Genomic DNA, 23,251 nt, shown 5'->3' with positions numbered 1-23,251 from the left:
GATGATTTCTCAGCTCAGCATGACCATCATGTAGGAAGGCAGAGAAAGAGGTTTTGCTGGGGTTTTTTTCCCTAATGCTATAGGCAGAGATCCAAGAAAGCAAAACGATCTCAAGTGGTTAAGCACAAGGCTGAATCACCAGCTGACAATCAGAATACTGAATGACACTGAGGCAATGGTGTACAAAAACACTAATTTAATTCCCTACATTGGAAAAGGAACTAAGTTTTTGACTCTTTGTTAGAGATATGGTGAGCTACAATGGAAAAGTAGTGACTTTATTGTGGTGATTTAGAAATAATTCAGTTTGCTTAACCTAAGGCTTGTGCAGATCTCACAGGATTTTAGCATTTTCTTCTTTTTTTTTTTTTTGTCTTGATATTGCCCTTAGAGATTTACATATTTGAAATTTTAATCTAGCTATATTTTTACTTTAGCTTGAACTTTAGCTCATAAAATCATAAATTCAAGATAGGAGTCAGTGGTTTTATTCAGCTGGACTGAAATTAAGTCAGACAAACCAATGCTGGATGATTTACAACATGTTTATTCCACACAATCTGGATTAAATCTTTTCAGCAAGGACAAATGATATTTCCTTGACCAAAAATCCTAGTACACATCTTCCCAATGATCCTGCTGCACATGCATAGCTCAAGTATATATGCATAGAAGGTCTGATTCAGTGTACGTTGGACTAATTCTACAATTGGCAGACATGAATATATATATTTGTGTATATTCAGAAAATCCCAAGTGTTAGACTTACCTCATGTGCAGATTGATTCCACATTCATGGAGAGTGAAATGTCTGGTATAGATCTAATTTGAAGTTGTTCTTCATATATTGGATGAAAATTTATTATCAAAGTTTCATATAGAAGTAATTTTATAAGTATTTTCAGAATGTTAATTGAAATAATTTTATTTCTAAGAATGCTGCTATAATTTAGCAATACCAATCTTTTAATATTTAATATACTTTTTCATGAATTTTAAGATACAAACCTTTCACATTATCAGACATATATCTTCTGATTAGCATTTAATTCTCTTTCTCACTGTGTTACAGATCATGACAGAATAATGAAAGTAATATGAAAAGCAGTTCTGCATATATTTTCCATGAAGAGATACTCATCTAAGATATTGAATAATTCAAGACTAATAGAAGATTGCTTGACTCTTGACAGGAACTAGTTCTCTTTCTTCCTGAAAAGGAAGAACAGGATAGTAGCAATGCAGAAAAACAGTCGTACTCCCTAATTGTATCCCTAAACTAGGTCATCCATTACTAAATATCTGAACTTGTGTAGCATTACTTGCTGACACATCCCAGGTAGCAAGAATTTTATCTTGTGTTAGTTGTCTACCATATAGCTGAGCTAGTCACCCTGGGTTCTCTTTATAGTCAATAGAGAAAAAGAGGCACTATTTAGGGAGAAATCCACCTGACCTATTTCTGACACCTACTTTAGGATGAAATGAATCGTGCCCTAGAAGTGCTGATTTCTCTTCACTGAGCAGAGAAGGAGCACAGAAAGACTAGCTCACCTGTAGAGACACACACTGAAGAGGTCTGAGAGGAGCCTTATCATTTGATTCTGGCCCTTACTTTAATCAGTAAATGACTAGTGTTACAAAAGAAGAGGAGCTTTCAAAATATGATTGAAAGCCTTGCACTTCCCAATATTCTACTATCTGGTGCCATATGCAAGGCTCAGTAAGAAGAGTGATTTCAGTTAGATGGAATGGAAAATGAACCTGAAACCAGATGATTCCCTACACCCCTGAGACTCTCTCTGATCATGAAGTTTTGAACTAAACAGAAATGACATCAAATACTTCTACATTCTTCCTTAGCTCTTACTTTCCTTGAGCATACCACAGCCCTTGTTTTGCTCTAATGAAATATCTGACCTAAATGTTTTGAAAATATTTCTTAAAGAAAAAATAATATTAGGTATATTAATATACCTTTTTTTTCCCCTGTATCTGAAGTAGTTTGACAGATTCAACTGAAATTTGAAAATTGCTTTATTTCACATTAGAGATTTAAAAAACAGAGAAAGTTTATAATTATTTCCCCTAGCACTAATTTTGTTGTATCTTCACTGAGAAAGTTTTTTCTCTTCTGAAAAAAAAACAAACTCAAACTTTCTACAAATACAATCGGACTTGGTAGCACTAATGCTTCATATTTTTAATCTTCCCTATAAAAGCAGATGCAGTCATCATATAAATATTTTTAAACTGCCATTGTAATGCTTTTTGGTAAATTTTCACTTATTTTATAATGGTGAAATGAGGAAAACGTTTTTTATAAACTACTTGAACTTCCTTTTATTTTTCTTCTTACTATCTTTTAATATTTATCTATTGGTGACTCACTGCTTGACCTATTCTAATATTCAAAAGACAATCCCTCAATCCTTTAGGTATTGTACTGTAGTTGTTACACTGGAAAGCAAATTTCAAGGTATATAATTGAAATCTATAGGGACTCTAAGTGCAAAAACACAGCTGAATGATCATTGATATTTTGTAAATTAGTCCTCTAAATAATAGATAGTCATTATACTCTTAGTAAATTTTTCATGCTCTGTACGTGCACTTAACAGCTGCACTAGAAACGATAGAAGAACTCTGGATACTGTTAATAGATAAGAGCTGATTTTGAGTTTCTAATTACTTTAAGTATGATTAAAAGAGATAAATGTTTGGACCACTCAGATATTTTAAATGCACATAGTTTTTCTAATAAATTTAAAGAAAAAGTTAGTCAATTTCAATTTGATCCTATCTGCTTCTTTTAGTATTTTTTCCCCAAATACATATTCATTTCAACAGTTACAATTCAGTCAAATATTTGTGGCAGGATTTGGAGCTCTTAATTATTTGAATATGCTTGTTTTCCAGACAACATGTTTATTCATAACCAGAGTTACTAGTAGAGTAATGGTTAATATAAGAAAAGAAAAGGACAAAGAAGATATAATGTAAAAAACCCCTAAATTATTATTAATATATGACAAATTTATTATGGACCTTTCAGAGATTTATATTTTTCAACTATGTAATAGTGGAAACAGTATTTTTGCACTAATTTCAGAGATAGAAAATAGCACTTAACAAATAATGTCATTACAAAGAATAATCTTTGTAAATAGCCACAAGTCTAGAAATATTTTTTCTCTTATCATATGTTGTGTCAGATCTAGTTGCAAAATTTATATCCCTAAAATTTTTTTTGTTGATATAAGAACGACATAGGTACTGATATTAATTCTTCATCGGCTATGTTTGCTATATCACCATTGAATATAAAGAAAAATTAGGTATGTGATTCATATATAAACAATTATGTTCAGCCTTCAACATTAAGGGCTCTGCATCTTGGAGATGAAGGCCATTCCTTAACACATGAATGTTTAGGTTGTACTAAACTGTACCCCTCCTCTCTTTGTTTCAAAGGCTAGATCATGGTGATGATAATAATTTTCTGGAATGTGGCTGATTCCCTGGATCTTCCTACTTGACCCTCAGGAAGACAGGAGGTGTGTATGTTTTTTTTCTAGTCCTCTGAAAAGAGCTCATTAAGTCACCATGTTGCCATTACTTTTCATGGATAATCTCTAGCGTCCTCATAGTGATGTCAGCTCCTTCAGTGCTTGTGGGTACCTGCTACCAAATCCCCTGGATCTGTGTTGTTCCAATTTTTGGAATGGCAAAACTCCACGATCAGACTTTTCTGCAGGTTTTAGGAACCATGGATCATTGAAAGCCAATCTTAACAATAAAGACCATGCTAAGGAAGATTTTGAATATCTCAGCTTTTTCCATGTCCTTTGTTGCCATGCACTCTGCACCACTTAGCAACAGACTCACATTTTCTAGGTCTTCCTTTTCCTGCTGATTTATCTATAGAAGCCCTTTATTGATCATGGACCTTGCCAGATGCAGATCCAAGCAAGTTTTGCTGTATCAGGTATATTAGCAGCAAAAGCAAGACTTATCCTGAGCTGCACAACATTCCCAATAGGATAAGGAACTTGTGCTAAGAACACATACAATAAGTTTTCTTTCTTGAACTATGTTGTCCTTCCCAAAGAATAAAAAAGTAATGAAATTCATCAAATTTCCCATATACATGTGATTGAAATGTTTTTTGGTCTGAGTCCCTCTACTCTCTGCACTGTTATTTTTTCTTAAACTGAAACATCATTACCTGTATTTCCTTATAGAAGGAATGAGAAGGGTACAAATATTTTTGGAACATTTTTCAGCATTTTAGACCATATGTAGCATGAATGATGTTCCAACTGACGGTATAATAAGGTGCAAAAAATTATCCCCAGTCTAGTACTGTCTGGTTAATATCTACATATGCTACATTAGAAATATTGTGTTCTTTAGACTTCATTCACCTGCCCGTGATAGCTGGTGTTTGTCCTTACCTGCAGGCAACTGAGTTGAGCCCCAGATGCCAGAAAAACTGGCAAAAGATGAACTTTTATTAAGATGATCTACTTTTTAAGAAGTAATGAGATAAAGGATTTATTTTAAAATACAAATCTTTCAAGCTAATGAAAGCTTCAGTATCTGTTTCACCAGGTCCTCATTGCTTCATTTTGGTAAGTGCAAGTTTATTTTTAAACTTAAAACAGATTGCCTATTTTCTTATTTTTAATTTTTGATTTTATTTTGATATCTAAGCATTAAAGAAGAACATTGACTGCTAATGTATTTTGAAGGCTATGTTCACTTTCCTTGTTTAAAGAATGAGACCTCCAAAGTAAGAATAAGGTCTCGCTGATCACAGAATTTAAAAAATATATGTAACAAAAATCTGACAATAATATAATTATCACTTGAGTTACTTGTCAAGCATATGAAAGCAAATGTATGGCCCCTCAAGTGTATTGTAATTGCAGGACAACTATGAGCAGGTAGATTGTTTTATATTCAAATGGAAGAATTATTTTATTTCATTTAATTTCAATTTCGGTATAAATAAATATTCCTTTTTACATCCACAGCAGTAAAATAATATTTTAAGAACTTGTTTACTTTCAAGTTTTCTATTCCTTATTTAGGCTAGTTTTGCATTGTTTTATTTCCCTTTTGCCCCCCAGTTCTGTCTAAAAAGAAATAAGATTTGGAATATTTAGCACATTGAGAAAACTAGATCTGCACAAGAATTGAAGTAATATTGAGCTGTTTAATAAGTATTTCATATTAGAGACTAGTATACTTCTATGATATGCACTGGACAAGGACTAGGAAGTAGCATGTATGAGCTGTTCATAGTACTAATTATGATTCATAAGCCAATTAAAGGGGGGAGACTGTTCTATTAAAATGATAGGAGTGCCTCTAAACTTGAATAGAAGGAATTGATTAATCTAACTCATAGATTGTAATTACTTTTGCTTAAATAAAGTAATTATTTATGGGTATACATTAAAACATTTCTACTTTAATAATATTTAAAATACATAACATAATTCATTTGCTGAATTTGGGGTAAATAGATAAATAACCAAAAAGCTCCTAACCTAAGTGTGTTCCTAATGAATATACTAATAACCCAGACACTTAAAATTAAATACCTTCTTTTGCCTAAATGGTGAACATTACCTTACAATGCCAGATAGATTAACTACTTCCAGAAAAACCTAGAGAGCAAGAAATATTTTATTTATACAAGGAAAAAACAACTTGTACACTGAAAAGTTCAAAAAATAGCTTTCCAGCTTCTGCTTCAAATCTCTCTGCTCAGTTACCTATTCACCACTGTCAGTAGCTGTGGTTTCCTTGACAGACTTACAACTTTTATTTTCTTTCAACTTTTCCTTCACCAGTATCTACACTGGTACAAATTACTGCCACTTGTCTCTTTACAATATCTCAGCCTTTCCATGAAACCTGCTAACAGCATTGCTGCCTTTTGGTGGTCCCCATTTTTATCTGCTTTGCACCCCATGCCTCTTTGACCTTTTACCATCTTTCTTCTCTCCCTACCAAGAAATAAGCAAGAAAACTAACTTAATCTGTTTTCTCTGCCCTTTGGATCAACACACTATTTTCTAAATCTCTTCAGCATCTTCCAAAGTTAATCTTTTTATCCTCTTTGTCAGGCTTCTGTTGCTTAAACCTTTTCTTTATTATTATAAACATAATTTTCCTTATTCAACATTTCTTGCCTAATCACTTCTGGGTTCTACTTGGTACATTTTATTGTCTCATTTTCACTCTATGTCTTAAAATTCTACAACTTAGTACTGTTCTTACTTTCTTTACAGCATGATTTTTGTGGACCTTTTAGTTTTGGATATTCTTGGATAGACCTGGTCTATTAATATATAACTCCATGGCTGGTGTTACCACCACAATTAGGGCTTTTTCAATGCTAGGGCTGTCTTCATGGCACCAGATCTGCTGGCATCAGATAGCATTCAACTTTCTCATCTTTATGGAAGGTACTTCTGAAGATCATTTAGTCCAACCCCTTGTGAAGGCAGCATCTCCTAGAGCAGGTTGTACAGGAATGTGTCCAGGTGGGTTTTGAGTGTCTCCAGAGATGGGAATTGCACGACCTCCCTGGACAGTCTCTTCCTTTGCTACATTCAGTGCTGTGCCACATCCAGTGTAAAGTATCTCTCCCTCATGCTGAGGTGGAACTTCATGTGCTTTACCCTCCCATATATCCCTTGTATTGCATGTGCAGAGATTCCTCCCCTGAGTGGGAGGAATAATAAACCTGCAAGATTATTCCCCAAGATGAAGCAGAAGAGATTTGCCCAAGAGCTTTGGTATGGGTGAATAACATCAACATCTACTTAGTAAATGGCTTTGCCAGACTTGATACAATTGCTTTAGTATAATGGTTTCAATATTTCATCATAGTGCACTATATTATAATCGCTTTTATAGCACTCATACTGTGCAATAAATAATTCTGATTAAAATATTTTCTCATTATTATAATAAAAACAGCTTGCTCGGAGAAGTAGTAAATACCCCACCACTAGAAACAATCATGATCAGATTGGACAGCAATCTGAGCAACTTGATCTAGTTGAAGATGTCCTGCTCATTGCAGGGGGATTAGACCAGAGGACCATTAAATATCCCATCCAACCCAAACTATTCTGTGATTTTATGATTCTATGATTCTATTTCTCTGTCCTCTATTCTTCATTCCAATCTGTTATATATGAAGACATACACATTTCTTTCTCTTTTCTAAGTTTGTTCTTGCTGTGTTTAAACAGAAAAATGCCCAGAATTCAGGTGAGGGAGCAAAAGCAAGAGAGGTCAGACAAAATGATGGTGCTGTCACAGCTTTTTGACATCATGAGTACTCAGATGTTAGTGAATGGGGCTCAGCTAAGCCTTAAAATAAGAAAAAAAAGCTCTCAAAATTTCTTCACTACCTTTGATCTGCCTGCTGCCCTTTTTAACTATGTTTTCTGTTGTGCAAGTTTTAAAATTTTTTTGCAAAAATGCAAAGGCATTTATGCTTGCTGAATTGCACAATACCCAGCCATTCGGCAGCACCTCCTTCAGTGACATTTTGTCAGGATATGCTCATTATCACCATAGTAACTGAAACCCTTCCTTCACCCAATTCTACATGTGTCTTCCTTTTCTCTCATCCTTCCTCCTGCTTCTGAGGAAGAATTTATAAGAAGAAGCTTGTATATTATAGGAACAGTTACATGTTGTGTATTCAAAGTAATTGGCATATTTTTACTCACTCTCCAAATTTAGGATAGGCTGAATTTTAACTTCTTACATATGTATGATCAATAATCGCTTGTCTAACTATTTACCAATATTTTGTGATTGGTTTTAAACTGAAAGATGTTGTTTGACAGATCAGACAACCACATTTCAAGAAGAGATTATCAGCACAAAATAACTGAGTCCTACAAAAGAAGTGGACAGCAGAAATTATTCTCAGCAGCAGATGGGAACGGACTGAAGTGAAAAGGAAGCTATCTGGTAAATTACCAGTGATTTACACAAAGAAGTGCATTCACATATTCATCTAAAGCAATATTAGCAATAACAATAAAAATATATTCCAAAGTTAATGAAAATTGAGACATATTAGTCTTAAGTGTATCTTTTTCTGGATTTTCCATCACTTCAGTGTGATACATAGACATTCTGAACACTGTGAAATTTTTTATTTTAGTAATTATTGTTTTTCATGTGGTCCTTAATCATGTGAATGTATTTGGACACTTCTCCTAGGAAGATGAATTTTAATTTATTAAAAACCGTAAGAGTAGATGAATTAGATATAGAAATATATGCCCAAGGAGAAGATCTTTATACTACTGTTCACTGTTTATCAGCAAGTGTCCTCCTGACACTGAAATACAGAGTCCTGCTCCAGGAAAACTGCCTTGATGGAAGATTATTTAGAGAGACTACTTTTAAGCATTCCACCTGAGGCAAAGCTGATTAAGCACTCTCTTGGGATATCTTGAATTTCCATGAGAACCTGTATGTCATTGATTGCCTGATATTAGTCACGAAGCCAAAGGAAATAGCAGGAAATAGTGATCAGACCTTTCACAAAAGTTTGAAGAACAACTTGAAAAACAAAGTTATTTGTCAAAGGTTGAATACATAGCCTGTGTCAAAAGTCATGGCAAACTAGTTTTTTTACCCACACTGAGGTGGTTTAAGGCTATTAAGGCTCATTTTATGATGCCTGAGAAAGTGTAATATGAATAGAAAACTTAGGGGGCTCAGATAATATTTTTTCTAGGTCACATCCATAGTTCTTCCAGCCATCTGATGGGGTTATATATAGGAGAGCCATTAACAGCTTTACCTGTTAACATTAACAGTGTTACATTTCCCTATGATAGCTACCCCTGTCTAATCCAGATCTGTCAAGAACTGAGCTGGCATTTTAGTCCATGTCTTGTCTAGCTATTCAATGATTTGTGAGTGGCTCCCTGATCAATTACTGCAGTATTCCCCTGGTTTGCACCAGTCCCTGTTCAGTCTACCCACTTGGATCGAAAATCCCTAATACTATCACTCTGTCCTGTCTTCTCTTTGCTAGCTGAAACTTTGGGATAAGCCTACATGAAACAGTTTCATAATGGTGGCTGAAGCTTCCTAGCAGGTCCAATTCAGATCCAAGATAAAAGTGCCAAAAGATCTGGACTAGGACCAAGTTCAAGACCTGAATTTTAAAGATAAATTTATAGATAATAAGGAAAAATTTAGAGTTAGAAAAAATTAATGAGTTGACTAATTTATTGACTTATTTATCATTAGTAACAAATAAACAGACTAACCAAGCCAAAACAGAAACACCGAAAGAAATAAATCTTGTAGTTATATTAGACATCTGCATTATGATGACACATGGAACTGTGGGGTTTTTTTCTGAGTGTCTCTCAGATGAAACCCAGCTGACTCTTTACTGAGATAATTATCTCTTAGGTAGCAAAAAAAAAAAAAAAAAAAAAGATAAGTATAATAAATTGCTTCTGTACTTTTGGGATTGCCATGCATTAAGCCCAACTGGCAACTGAGCAACGTGGACCCACATACTCACACTCCTCCCTACCCCTCCCATCCCCTTCTGGTGAAACAGGGCAGAGAATCAAATTAAAAACTTTTAGGTTCAGACAAAAACAGTTAAATAACTGAAATAAAGTAAAAAAAAATAAAATTATATCAGTAAATAAAATAATGAAAATAAAGTGAAAAATCAAACCAACTGATGGACAATACAATTGTTCACTACCCACTAACAGATACCAAATCCTATCCCCAGCCCTCAGGTCAACTCCCCTGCTTTCTGTACTGAACATGACTTTGAAGGGCGTGAAATAAACCTTTGGTCAGTTCAGGTCTTCTGTCCCAGCAATGCTTCCTCCTGCTTTTTGTCCATTTGAATACATTGTTTTGCTTCATCATGGCAATGGTTTACTTTGAGTAATTAGTCCCTAGAGAAAATCCTTAGAGATAGCTGACAGTTGACTGTGTCTGGCTTTTGAGATTAGGCCAGCATTCATTGTTCTTGGGAGTGACAGAATCAAGGGTTTTTTCTCCTAGATAGTCAAGCATAAAATCACTAAAGGTACTTGCATGTTTAGAGGTATATTGTTTGCATATGAGATATTATTTTTTTTCCTTTGCATTCTTCTGCTCATTCTGGATATGAGATTGTTACTCTTCAATTTTTATATGCTTCTGAACAGGAATTTGAAAAAGATGACTCTTAGAAAATATGCGTACCAAAAAAAAAAAATCAGTAGTTTTGGGTGGTATCATTTTTCTTTCAGGAAACGATGATCCTTGTGGTTTTAGACATATTTTATCATGATTCCACAAGTTGGGCAGACACTAAAAATCCAAATTATGTGTGGAGATACACTGTGTCTAATAAGGGCTGGGTTTAATGGTCTGTGTTCAGAATATTTTATGTGCTTCAAGTAACATATTTTGATCAGAGGATGAAAGCAGTGTGAGTACATCAGGGAGAAATTTTAAGGATTCATTACATGCAAGTTTTTTATCTCCAACACTTACTTTTTCCTTCAAAATGGATCAGGTTTAGAAATTACTTCTTTTTTAAGATGTAAAATGTTTCCCTTTCCCCCTCACCTTGGCTAAGTATTTTAAACATTCACATAATCTGAACAAAAATACTGAGTCTCTTTCAGTTGCCTTGATATACTACAGTTGCAAGGCAACAGGATTTATTTTGCCGTACAATTTTTTTATTTAAATACTCTGGGTATCACGTTATTCAGATTCCCTGGATTCTCTTGTGTTTCTCCCAAGAGAGGATAGAAGAGTAATACTGATAAACTGAAAATTGTGAAACTGTGAAGAAAAATTAAAATATTTCAGTAATTTTTAAAATTAAAATAATTAATATTTTAAATGCTATTTTTAATCTCTGAATGCTTGCTTCTTAGTTAAGAAATAATAAAAAATAATATGAAATACAGTGCTTATGAAAGCTAAAATCCCTCTTTTGTGATAAATATTATCTTTCAATATTTTAAGTTTTTGACTCTTCCCTTCATCTCCCTTTCTTGGGTAAAAATACTGTATTTAATTGGATAAAAACAGAATACAAAGTATTTACTATTCAGTTATGATTAAATACCTAGGAATATATATATATTAATTCTGCATTGCACATTTCTTCCTAAATATATCTGAACATAGCTTACTTTTCAAAAGGAATGAGGCAAACTTAATTGCCAAACTGATTTGAGGAAAAATAAGAGCAATTGTTTAGGCACACAGGATTTTCAATTTATTTAGTTAGGCAGCAGCACGAGTCCTTTAGGGTACAGGTTGGACATGTAATTTTATTTTCACAAGTCCAGTAATATGTCAGCTTAGTGCCATAGAGTTAAAGGTCTTTGCAAACAACTGGACATGAAAATTTAATTTGCAGTTACACTTTCTAAATTATAGTAAGTCAAAATAGTCCACAAGGTCCACAAGCACAAAATCTAATATGCATTTAAATTTAGCTCATCATGGAGCAGTACTGCTCTCTCACATCCTTTGTGCAACCATGTTCTGATATATATTTAAAGAGAAAACAATATAAAATTCCACCTTGCTGATATTATTAAACATTTAGCTTCAATTTATTTCAATTCCACAAATGGAAATATCATTTAATTCCCTACAATAACTAATGTATGGAAAAAAAGTCATGCATAGAACTGTAATCTTACCAATGTTAAAGGTCTGTCTGAGTAAATTAATACAGCTCTGATGATGGGATTCAGGAATAGCTGAAGAGAGTAGAAAAATAAATGTTGCATATACGTGGTTTATTATTTGATCTACTAACTGCATTGTTTTGAATTAGTTATTCTGAATGTTGATCCTTTCAGTACACCTAAAATTAAATATTTGCAATTTTTTTCAGTGAAAAATTATTGTAACTAAAGCTAAGATGACCTTGTAGTATATGTTATACTTACATATTTACTGAATACTGATAGGTAGATAATATTGTATCACTTCTCTCACTTTTCAGAATCACATTAAAATTAAACTATATAACTCTAATAGGAACAGCTGAATGCATGTCTCTAACCATAGACTAACTTTTATCAGAATACAAAGCTTTAAAATTATGAATTCAGTTCATGGGCATTGATGCAACATTTTTCAGCTATTCTGCTTGGCATAATTAATTGAATTTTTTTTTTTTGATTTATGAGACTGAGCAATTAAAAAGCAAGTGAAACTTTGCTGAAAAACTTAAATTTTTCTTGGCTCCAAGTGAAATGTTAAAAGCCCACAAGGATGTGATTCTGAGCCTTGTAAGAGGTACTCTGTTTTAAACTATCTAAGGAATTATTTATGTATTTGTCCAAACTGCAATAAAACAGAAGTAGTCAGCTTTCAAATAAACATTTGGCTGACTTTTCCATCACTGCATACTACACCATAAAAAACTCCATCTCGTTCGCTGGTCTTCATTCTTGGAGCTCCATTCTTTGTTACATGACCTTTTCCCATTTCGATTTGTTACAATATTATCTTGCAATAAGCACCACCTCTGGTGCTGGTCACCCCTCTGTAGTATAGTCTGGAATACTATATTTCCAAGAATATATAGAATATATGTTTTTATTCCATGAATAATGTTTGTATAATGTTTGTGTAGCTATGGGTTAAGCATTTTTTTTTTTTTGGTTACAGGTGGAAGATTCATATTCTGTTGATTCCAGACAGGAGAGTGGGATAGTGGATTCTTCCTTTTGTGCTCCTTTGAACGCTTTTCATTCAGTCCTTTTTTCCTTGCTAGTCCTGCAGGCATAAATGAAGAGATAAAATAAAGCCTCAGTAATACAGAACACCAAAAGATAAATTCTCATCCCTTTTTTTCTGAAAATATAGGATCATAAGTCCCTATACTATTCTTTAGTGTTTTTCATTATAATGAAGCTGACCTTTCTGAATAGAAGGGTGTCTTTCTTCATGTGTAATATCTAATACAAAGGTAAAAATAATTAGGAATAACTTTAGGCATTGGAATTCACAACCACAGCACTGCAGGAAGGGGCTGAGTTAGAATCCATATGTTTTTCAATGCAAGTATTGTTCTGGAAGCTTGAAACCGAACTGACGGGGACAACTGGAAAATGACTTTATCTTGCAGCCTTATGGTGCTTCTTTTTTAAGAAATTCATTTGTAAAATTGTAACTAACCTGATTGTATTTTTAGAGGAAAAAAGGGGTGATTAAGGTGAATGTCCATAAGACATTCTATAAATCTTTAGATTACTGAGCCCCAAAGTACAAGTTCTACAGAATGGCATTACCTGGAGCGAAGGTGAACTGTGGGCCTGATGATGTGTGATAGATAAGGCTGGCTTCCTGTGTTGTATTTCTTTACTGCTGTACAAAAAAAGGACAAAGAATGAATACAATGACAATCCATACTGCACAATTATCCTCCTCCTTTCTGCCCTGGGAACTGCTCCAACTCTTTCTGCTAAGGCCACCTATTATCAAGAGAGATGCCCACAATTAATGTGGCTAATCCCACTGCAAAGGGAATGGCTCTGCATCCATTCCTGAATTAATGAATAAAAATATAGATAGACAGACAGATAGATGATAGATAGATAGGTAGATAGATAGATAGATAGACAGACAGATAGATAATGTATATCCCACAAGCTTCAGCACTTTAATTTATGGAGAGTTACATTGAATGTGCAACTAAATCTGATAGTGACTCAATAAGATTGGCTTTCCTAGAGTCTGCAGGTTAATTCCCTCTATTAGATTTCCCTAAATGTTCCTGTGTCAGTAAATCACAATGCTAGTCACATAAGACAGTCATGCTATGGGACTTGGACTTATTTCTGAACTCCATCCAGTTCGAGAGCCAGGACCACCAGTCTGAATTTAGAAAATAAGAACTTTCAGTTTTTCAACACAAACACTGAGAAGAAGTGAAATAATTAACAGAATTCTATTTTTCTGACATTTGTTTTTTGAAGCTTGCCTTGAGAGAAAAAAAATAAAAGATGGATCAAAAAAACATAAGATTAAATCTTCTTCCAAAAACAAAGTACAGGTGAAGTACTACTTCAGGCCAATAGGCCAATGTGGAGAATTGCTATAGGATATAATATTCAAGGAAATGTAATTGCTTTGGAGTCTGATTTGAACATTTCTATCAAGATTAGCATTTAGAGGGAATAAAAAAAAGCTAAGATCAGGAAATAAAAAGTGAAATCTTAGGAAGCAGTAGAAAAAATGCATTTATCAAGTCTCTTGGTTCTATCTAGATCAAGTGATAGAAGATCTTTTTTTCTTAGGTACCTTGCCTTACCTTGCAAATAAATACAGGCTAAATAGGAGTAATGAGTGAAATCTAGCATTTGAGAACCCCTCAGGATAATTGGTTGGGTTTACATGATTTCACACTACAGGCATTCCTCCCTGGAGACATTTCATAGAAGTATAATTAACCAAGAAAAGTAACAGATCAACTTCTTAGAAATTAGCCTCAAATCTATCCCTTTGTCATATTTGTAAACAACCCTAGGATGTCTTTTCCTTTTTAATATTTTTTATATATCTTATTTTTCCTTGAGAAAGATTTTAACAGCAATTTTTTTTATTTAAAGTCTTTGAATTAGACTTTTTATATAGTTTTGCTTCTAAAAGAAATTTGGGACTTTTCCAAATGTTTGATAGGGCTGTCTGTCTAACAGTAACAAATTTGCGTGGACTGGAGTTAAACAATGTACAGAGAATGAAACTATCAAGCATCATCATTCTTTAATGTCAGGATGAGTGATAGATGGTTCATTGCTCCACAATGAAGCATCAACATTCATTATAATATTTCAGTTTTGACTTGGCAGTCCTTGATTCTCTTACCTCATTCTTTCTTCACAGAAATTACAACCAAGACAACTTGTAAAACTGTACCTCAAACTAATTTGTTATTTTAGTTTGTTCTTTCTCTGCATTTTTTTACTTTACATTAAATTAGTATCAAATACCACTATAATAGATACTAACTTTGCTCTATTAAGAATGCTGACATCAGCAAGTGTCATAGAGACTGTCCCCAGTTTCTGTTATCAGAAGAATGAGGCACCAAGACATCCATTTGAAGGTCTGTTTTTCCTGAAAAGAAAACTGAGCAGACTACGCTCAGCTCAGACTGCAGCCCCAAAAAGTTCTCTGCAAACTTTAGTTTTTTTCTGAAAAACTTATGCATTAATTCAGCATAGTGTTTCTTTACAAATTTTTAGTTGAAGCAGTAAAAAGTGAGCTCTTAGAGATTAGGGAACAAATCTCCTTTCATGTTATACTCCAAATCTTGCTATAGGCAAAAGCTAAACGCATGTAATATTAAAAACCCCAAGAATTTCTTCTTAGTGCAACTGAAATATTAACATGCTAAACAAAGATTTATTAGTAGTCCATATCTACTTATTGCAGGAAAGCTAAAAAATTAAAAATATTAATATAAAATCCTTTTTCTGGTTTTATGCTGCTTCTTCAGCTGTCCTTGGCTTCAGCCACAGGAGTGACTAGAAAGTCACCTACATCCTGAGCTCTTCACCAAGACGCATATGATATTGGTGGTTTCTTTTTTTTTCATACTAGGAATTCCATAGTTTTATTTTACTTACTTGTTAACTGACTCCACACCTGGCTCCACATTCACTGATCTGCAAGTCCATGTTACATTCAAATTTTCTCCCTCTATTTCTTACATATGTATATGATGCATTAGATCCTTGTTCTTCATTCTTTTTGTTATCCTCAAATTTGTTTTACCCAGCTCATAGGGCTGCAGTTCTTCAGCTATTGGTGGGTAATTTACAGACTCAAGATTTCCATTGTCAGGATATGCCCTTGCTCTAATCATGCAGCATCTGTATATTTCTCCCTTATGGAAAGTCCTCAACATAGTGGGAATATCTTTCCCCATGTCAAGGCCCCTGCTGTCATCTGAAATTCATCCATACTCACCCGTAGCTCAGGACAAGTGAGCAAAGATCTCTCTCAAGATCTCTTACGCTGCACACTGAGTAAAACAGTAAATTGTTCTGTGCTGTGTATTTTTACAGTAGTTTCTTCAACTATTTGGATTTTCTCCTCATGGGTGAGATTGATGGTTAATTCATTTTTTTTTAAATTCTATTCCACACTTTTTTTCCCAACACTATTTCCCATACACTAGTGCATTCTCAAGTTGGGACTTGGAAAATTACCACTTAAGTGTCGCAATTTGTATCTGTTCAGGCAGCCACTTTGCTGCTTGTTTTGCCCAGAGGGGAAACCATGTACTCCAGTTGCAAGTATTGAAGGTGGGGAGAAAATCTGTTTCAGGGTGTATCTATCACCAAATCTGCATGAATACAGTGTACTATGTGAATATCTTCAGCTTCTTTCCTTCTGGTGTGGCTCCCATGGAAACTGGAGGGATTGGTGTAAATTGGATGCTAAATGGTTGTACTAGACTGGGAAATCCTGGGGAACATGTAGTCTGGGCTAATCTGGGTTTAGTTAATGTCTGGGCCAGTCATGGCCCATATCTCCAGACTCATTCTCCTCTTTTTTTAAACACCTCAGGTAAAAGTCTATTAAATTCTATTCATATGGGTATGAACCCTGAGAATATTAAATAGCTTCTATAGAGGTGTTAACTCAGGTCCATTTGGAGCAAGAGACTTTTTTTTTTTGTTTTATTTTCTGCTCAGTAGTTGTGATCAATGTTCATGTCCATGTATTTTTGTGCATTTCACTCTGTATTATTTGAGTTTTTTTTAACCTTGAATCTTTTCACAAAACTTTTTTGCTGTTAACTCCTTCACCCCTAACTGAGGTGGACAAGAAGGAATAAATCATCTGCATATGAAATTCCATAGGCTCAGTTAACTTCTGATATTTTTCATATGACCAGATAACACGAGCACCATAGGTATCTAGGGCATTGTGAAATCCTTGAGTAACTCAAGGAAATCAGAGCCACTGACCTTTGAATGTAAAGACAAGCTTGAACTAACAAATCCTAGAAATGTGATTAGAAAGAAAAAAAATTGCATTTTTTACCCTTGCATTGCCTTAGAAGACGTTTCTTTCAGAACCTTTGGCATTTTCTGCTACAACATTGTTTAGTCATTGCAAGACAAAATAGTCCATAGGTAATGATAATCATACTCTGGCAGTGTTGTAAAACAAGTGGATAATTACCTTGACAGAATAAAGTCTGACACTTACTGAGCATCAGCCTCTGGGGCATATGGTCTGAAACAAAATATTTCACAGATCTGGGCTTTGAGACATTAAATAACTTGAATGTTCTAATGAGTTCCTCAGAGTGACTTAACTCTTTACTGTATTTTTTTTCAACAATCTCGCTCAAAGGTTGCTATTTTAGCAATCATCTACTATTGTGAACGATCTCTTAGGTTTGTATGATACTATACCAGTGCCTAAAATTATCCCTGTGTTTAAAAGCATATTTGGTTTGGGCCTATGCAAATAAAATCATACAGCTTGCAATGCTATGATTTGGAGAAGATTCAGTCCTAAGAAATAAGAGAAAGAAAGTAGGAAAACTTTCTCTGTAAACTGAGTGCTTCTGGGAAAAAAAAAAAAAAAAAGAAGAAGAAATAACACTGAGGTAAAATAGTAAAATGTTATGAAATTGGAAATAAGTTGATAATTGAAATGAGTGTTGTGGTAACATAATCATATAATTCCAGAAATTAGTGACAAGGTGCTAATAGCTGGAATATGAGGGAGTCAGTCCTTTGGGGAATTAATTGTCACGAAAAATTTTTTAAGTAGAAGAACATGCCTATTCCTTACCTTTCTTAGCAGAACAGCAAGAAATATGTCACACCAAAAGGGTTTTTTAGGGCAGCATGGAAAAAGGACAGAGTACTCACAAACTGTTAATAGTCTCTCAGTGTTACAGGCAGAACAAAATTTTGCTGCCCCAATAATCAGAAACTGAGTCTAAGGCTGATATTCAGAAAAGAATGAGCTGGGATGGATCACTGTGAAAATGAATGAGGGAAAATTATCTCTAATAAAACCCATATATTCATTCCCTTCTCTAAATGCAAAGGCAGTGATTGAACAGGGTTCCCAGGGCACTGGAATAGGCAAAGATCTTAACAGCTGCATGGTGCTTCTGCTGCTTCCATCCATCCACTGCCCTAGGCAATCATCTGTTTTGCCTCTGCTAAGATGCAGATGTGGGAGAGTTTTCTAAGAATTCTTTCACAAACATTGAAATCAGTGCATTTACAGCAATCTGCATTATATTAGAATCTATGTCCCTGCATATATTGTTCTTCTTGAAATGGAAAATGCTGTTATGCTGTCTCCTGCAACGTACATGCTAGCATATGAAACACTGTCCTTACATTCAAACATTGTAACATATTCTCTAATTCCATGTTTGGACATGTTCTTGTGTTCAGGAACACTATTAAGGAGCCACAGTGTAAATTTTAGCAAGGTCTTTGTCTTTCAAAAGCATTTGGGTAGTTTTAAACACGCCTACACACACTTTGATATGAGCATTTTGTAAACGCAAATGTTCAGGGAACATTAGTCACACAAACTTGTTTTTAAAGAGCTTATACATCACTTTAGAAGCATAAATACAACGTTAAGTACAGCAGAATTCACCCATGTAAATAAATGTACTTATGCTACTACACGTTGAAATTCACTATTTCCTTTAGAGGACATATAGTACATGACTTCACCCTCTAATTATAAAAAACACAGTACATAGTAAGATCATCTTATTTTAACAAAGGTAGAAAAGCAAAGCTGACTTTTTTTTTTTTTAATCAGCTTTTTATGTATAAGGCTCTTCTTTGTGACCACTGAAGGTAAATAGCATGAAAAATATCTGGCACTTTTTGTCTAGATTTCTGTTATAGGCTCTGTGACTTGCAGAAATATCTACCTCAGTACCCATCTACATATATTTTTGAAACAGCTGCAAAACACTATCAAACTGATGTGTAGCAGGCTATCCAAGGCATCGAGAAAATTGTCATCTTGTTGACTTGTTTCTAAGGAGAAAATGTCAAAACACTGACTGCTTTTAGGACCCATGATGAGAAAATCTCTCTCCCTAAGTGGAATTTGAACAAACTTAACATATACAATCCAGCAGAAGGCTGAATCACTAGAACAGTTAAAGAATAATTATTTTTTCATGGAAACTCAGAAAGATTTTACAAGGAACAAGTTGCCCTAGCAACTCTGGCACAAAGCAGCTGAGGTCAGTTAGAATTACTCTTACAGCTAGATACACTGTTATTTTAGAATGGCATCAGCAGCTCTGTAGCTCAGGTTCTTCCTTAATTTCTAGCAGAAGCTGCTATTCTCAGGGGTTATTAGTAATTTCACCATTTGGAATTGCATCCAAGGCTTGCACCAAAGATTAGGCAGACACATTGCCATTACAGATGCTTATTGTTTGTTATGTGAAAAAGTTCAAATTAAGAAGTTTTCTTCAGTTCTATGGTAAAATGAAGAAAGAAAAAATGATTTCTGACACTTTTTCTAAAAGTTCTAAAAAATAAATAGCTTTTTCTTTCATTGTTGGATAACAGTAGGGATTTTTTTGTAACCTCTTGAAAGTACACATACTTCATCATATTCAGAAACACTTCAAAATCACATAATCATTCAATTATTTTAATTTATGGTTGGAGGAGAATTGTCAATACCTCTGAAAATTATCTGAATCCATAATCACTTATACACATATTTTTGGTTTTTTTTCTTATTAAACATAACTTGATATATTTTAGCAGTCATGACAAGCAAGTTAATCAAGATATGAGGGATATACAATATAAATAGAATACATAAATACCTAACACAAGTTCAACTTTGAATGACAGCTATTAAATATACAAGCCTTTGAAACTTACAAAAGCAGTTTTTAACCTAATAAAATAAGCCTAATTAAGGCCTAATAAAAAGAACCTAATAAAAAAAGACATTAAATGGTTGCCAAAACTGTTCTCTCTCAGTTTATAATTCTATATGGAACCAAATTATATCTAAATTAATATTTTTAAAAAAAGGTAAAACCTGATTTAGGTAAGTTCCTCAAGGCAAGTAACTGGTTCACATATTGTCTCAAAGATCTTGGATTATTTTGCAGCAAATAGGTTTGCTTTCTCAGCATCCAGTTATATATATACACAATATTTTTTGAAAAGCAACAGTGCAAAGTGATAAAAAAGAATGCCAAGCAATGAACAAGCAGAAATATATTGAAATAATAATACTGCCCATCCTCATTTGCAGGCAGCAACCAGAATCACACATTCTCTTTATAGTTTTCCTGACTTTATAGCTCTGCTTTCATGCAGTTGGGATACCAGAATTATGTTTCAAAGAAAAATTTAACTTAAAAGAACTTAGGAAAAACTTAGGAAGAAGTTCAATATCCTAAAATTTATATACTTTTCTTTGCTTCTTTTCAGAAGCTTATAAGCCATGTGCTGGTTTTAAATGTTAAAGAGCTAATTTATACCGTAGCATGTGAGGAAAGATTAATTTAGTTTAGAACTACATCTTGTCCAAGTCTCTAAATGGCTGCCCTAACACAAGCACCATTCCAGCTTATACACATTCTGTTTTTTATTTTCACAGGATTTACTTTAACCTTCTGGAAAATTAGTGAGTTACTCATTATGTCTCTGCATATAATGTACATGTACATATACAGTCCTAGGTTCACACACACATACACATACAGAGCCCACAGATAAGACCTTCAAGATGCTTACTTTAATGAAAAAAGTGATGAAGTAGACTAAAAATGGAAAGAATCATAAAATCACATAAAAAAGGAGGTTAAAAGAGACCTCCAAAGGTCACCTACTCACACAACCGGCTCAAAGCAGGAGCAACTTCAATATTAGCTCAGGCCTTACCTAGGTGAGTTTTGAACATCTTCAAAGACAAAAATTCTGCAAGCTTTTGAAATAAGCTGTCCCAGTGCTTAATCTCTCACTGAGAAGAATGTCTGTATCCAGTAGGAATTTTCCTTTTTTGCAGCCACAGGTTTTTTTTGCCTCTTGTGCCTTTGCTGTTCATGTATGACAAGTGTCCAACTGTATCATCTGTACAGCACCTCTAAGTTGCTGTAGAATAATATGAGCTCCCTGCTCCAGCTTTCTCTTCCTCAGGCTGGACAAGTTCAGCTCTGTCAGCCTTTCTTCACACATTTTATGCTCCAGACCCCTGAGCACCTTGGTATCCCTTGGCTGGAGTCTCTCCCATTCACTGACATTTTCCCGGTACCTGGGAGTCCAAAGCTGGATGCATCATTCCAGGTAATCTCACAAGGGTCAAATAAAGCAGAATAATAATTTCCCTGACCTGGTGGCTATACTATTGCTGAGACAGCCCAGTTAGTCTTTTTGCTGCCAGAGTACATTGCTGGCTCCTGGTCAACTTATTTTACAAGAGCATTTCCAGGCTCTTTTCCATAAAAAGTTTTCTTGTCCAATCAGCTCTGAGCCTATGCTGAGACACAGAGTTATTTTGAGTCAGGAAGGAGTTTGAATTTTTTCTGCTGCAGAACTTAATGAGGTGTCTGTTGGTGTATTCTTAACACTTTGTTGAGATCTGTATGAATGGCAACCTGGCCCCCAACCCACAACAATTTCCCCTTGATTTAGTACCACCCACAAAATTGCAGCGCAGGTGCATTCCATCCCTTTATCCAAGTGACTGATGAAGATTCTGTCCCTAGCAAAGACAGGAAGGATGATATCTGAAACTCAAGAAATTGCTGAAAAATATAATTTTTATTTTCTTCTTAATTTTATTTACAATGGTGAATACCAAATTTCAAAATTATGGGAAAAAAACCCTAATGTTAACTTCTCTCTGTTGAGAAGATTCTCAGGATAAGACAGTTAAATTTTAATAATTTTAAATTATCACTGAAGCAGAAGATTAGCAGTAGTTTGTTTAAGCAAAGTTCTTTCAGAATGACTGAACTTTTCTATGCCTTCAGGTTTTGAGGACAGAAAATAATAAACCACTCTTACAAATAATGAAGGCTGAATAGTAAGCAAATTATTTAGAAGTCAACTTAGCATATTTCATCATGGAACCTTTATTTGCATTTTAATTCATTCAGTTTCTCTGATGCATATACAATAATTTATCTTCATCTGAAAGATGAATCATTTCCTAGAGTTAGGATATCTAGCAGTTTTGATGATAAATACACAGAACAAAAAAGAAGCAATGAACACAATGCTCTATGTCTGCCAAATCCGCTCATCTCTATAATTTTATAAACTGATTAAACTCTTTTTTTTCAAAAATTTAGAGAAATTTAATTTCTCTAAATCACAGTTTGCTTTGTTTTGCTACTAGTGTGATTAATGACTTGTGCTTCAAGCAAAAAAACCTTTGTTGTCAATGTTCAGCCTTTGTGCTTCTGATTTTTTTCCTAAGTGTTAACATCCGACATAAAGAATAGAAACTTCATGTGTTGAATAAATATACCTCTTGGAGGAACCCCTCACATACTTTTTTTCTTCCACATGTAGTATAAATACATTTTTGTGTCTTTTTCTTTTCTTATTTTACTGTGTCATCTTGCTTTTTCTTCAGTGTCAGCTCAGCTCTCTCTTACTGATCTTTCTCCATTTATCTAGTAAGACTTGCTTAGTCTTTTTAATAGGATCTCTATACCCTTTACCTTCACCTTTACTCCCACTGTGAAGCTTCGACTCTCTTTTGTCTTCTCAAAACTCAGAGGAGTTCAGTAATCCTCGAGCCTGTCTTTGTTCATCTCTGCAACTTATTGAAGACTTTGTGGTATTCAGGCGGGTAAGAACAGGTATCCTCAGCTTCATTTAGCTTTAGAATAAATAATTATTGTGCAGAGTTCTTCCTTTCTCCAGATTGTTTTTTTCCATTCTAGGTAGAGAATTTCCGAAATCTGAATGCATATTTTGCTTTGAACTCAAAATATTAGAGGACTGCAATCTGATGACACTAGTAGACAATGTTATGGCAAGGGTGTTTTTTCCCTAGACAGTAGATTGTGTCCTGTTTCTCAGATATGATGCCTGTACCACAGCATAAAAGACAAATATAGTGAATTTTTTCTACTGATTAGTTGCAGTTTTCTTGATGTATTTTGCAAAGACATAATGCGTTAAAAGACATTCTTTTT

The 23,251-nt window shown here is 34.3% G+C and overlaps 1 long non-coding RNA gene across 2 annotated transcripts; it reads right to left on the bottom strand.

Moving 5' to 3' along the window:
• Window positions 1-12,504: 12,504 nt before the first annotated feature.
• Window positions 12,505-21,618, bottom strand: LOC135451462 (uncharacterized). 2 transcript variants are annotated; one of them, XR_010441337.1, is made up of 3 exons: window positions 20,985-21,618; window positions 13,347-13,422; window positions 12,505-12,831 (listed from the first exon to the last, which is right to left on the bottom strand). It is a non-coding gene; the product is annotated as an uncharacterized LOC135451462 (long non-coding RNA). The 2 variants fall into 2 exon arrangements; XR_010441347.1 differs by having other exon boundaries at window positions 13,347-13,419.
• Window positions 21,619-23,251: the final 1,633 nt, after the last annotated feature.

The sequence above is a fragment of the Zonotrichia leucophrys genome, chromosome 1 (assembly GCF_028769735.1).
Source record: "Zonotrichia leucophrys gambelii isolate GWCS_2022_RI chromosome 1, RI_Zleu_2.0, whole genome shotgun sequence".
Classification (NCBI taxonomy): domain Eukaryota; kingdom Metazoa; phylum Chordata; class Aves; order Passeriformes; family Passerellidae; genus Zonotrichia; species Zonotrichia leucophrys.
Note: the sequence above shows the minus strand (reverse complement) of the source record. Positions and strands in the feature narration are given on the sequence as shown.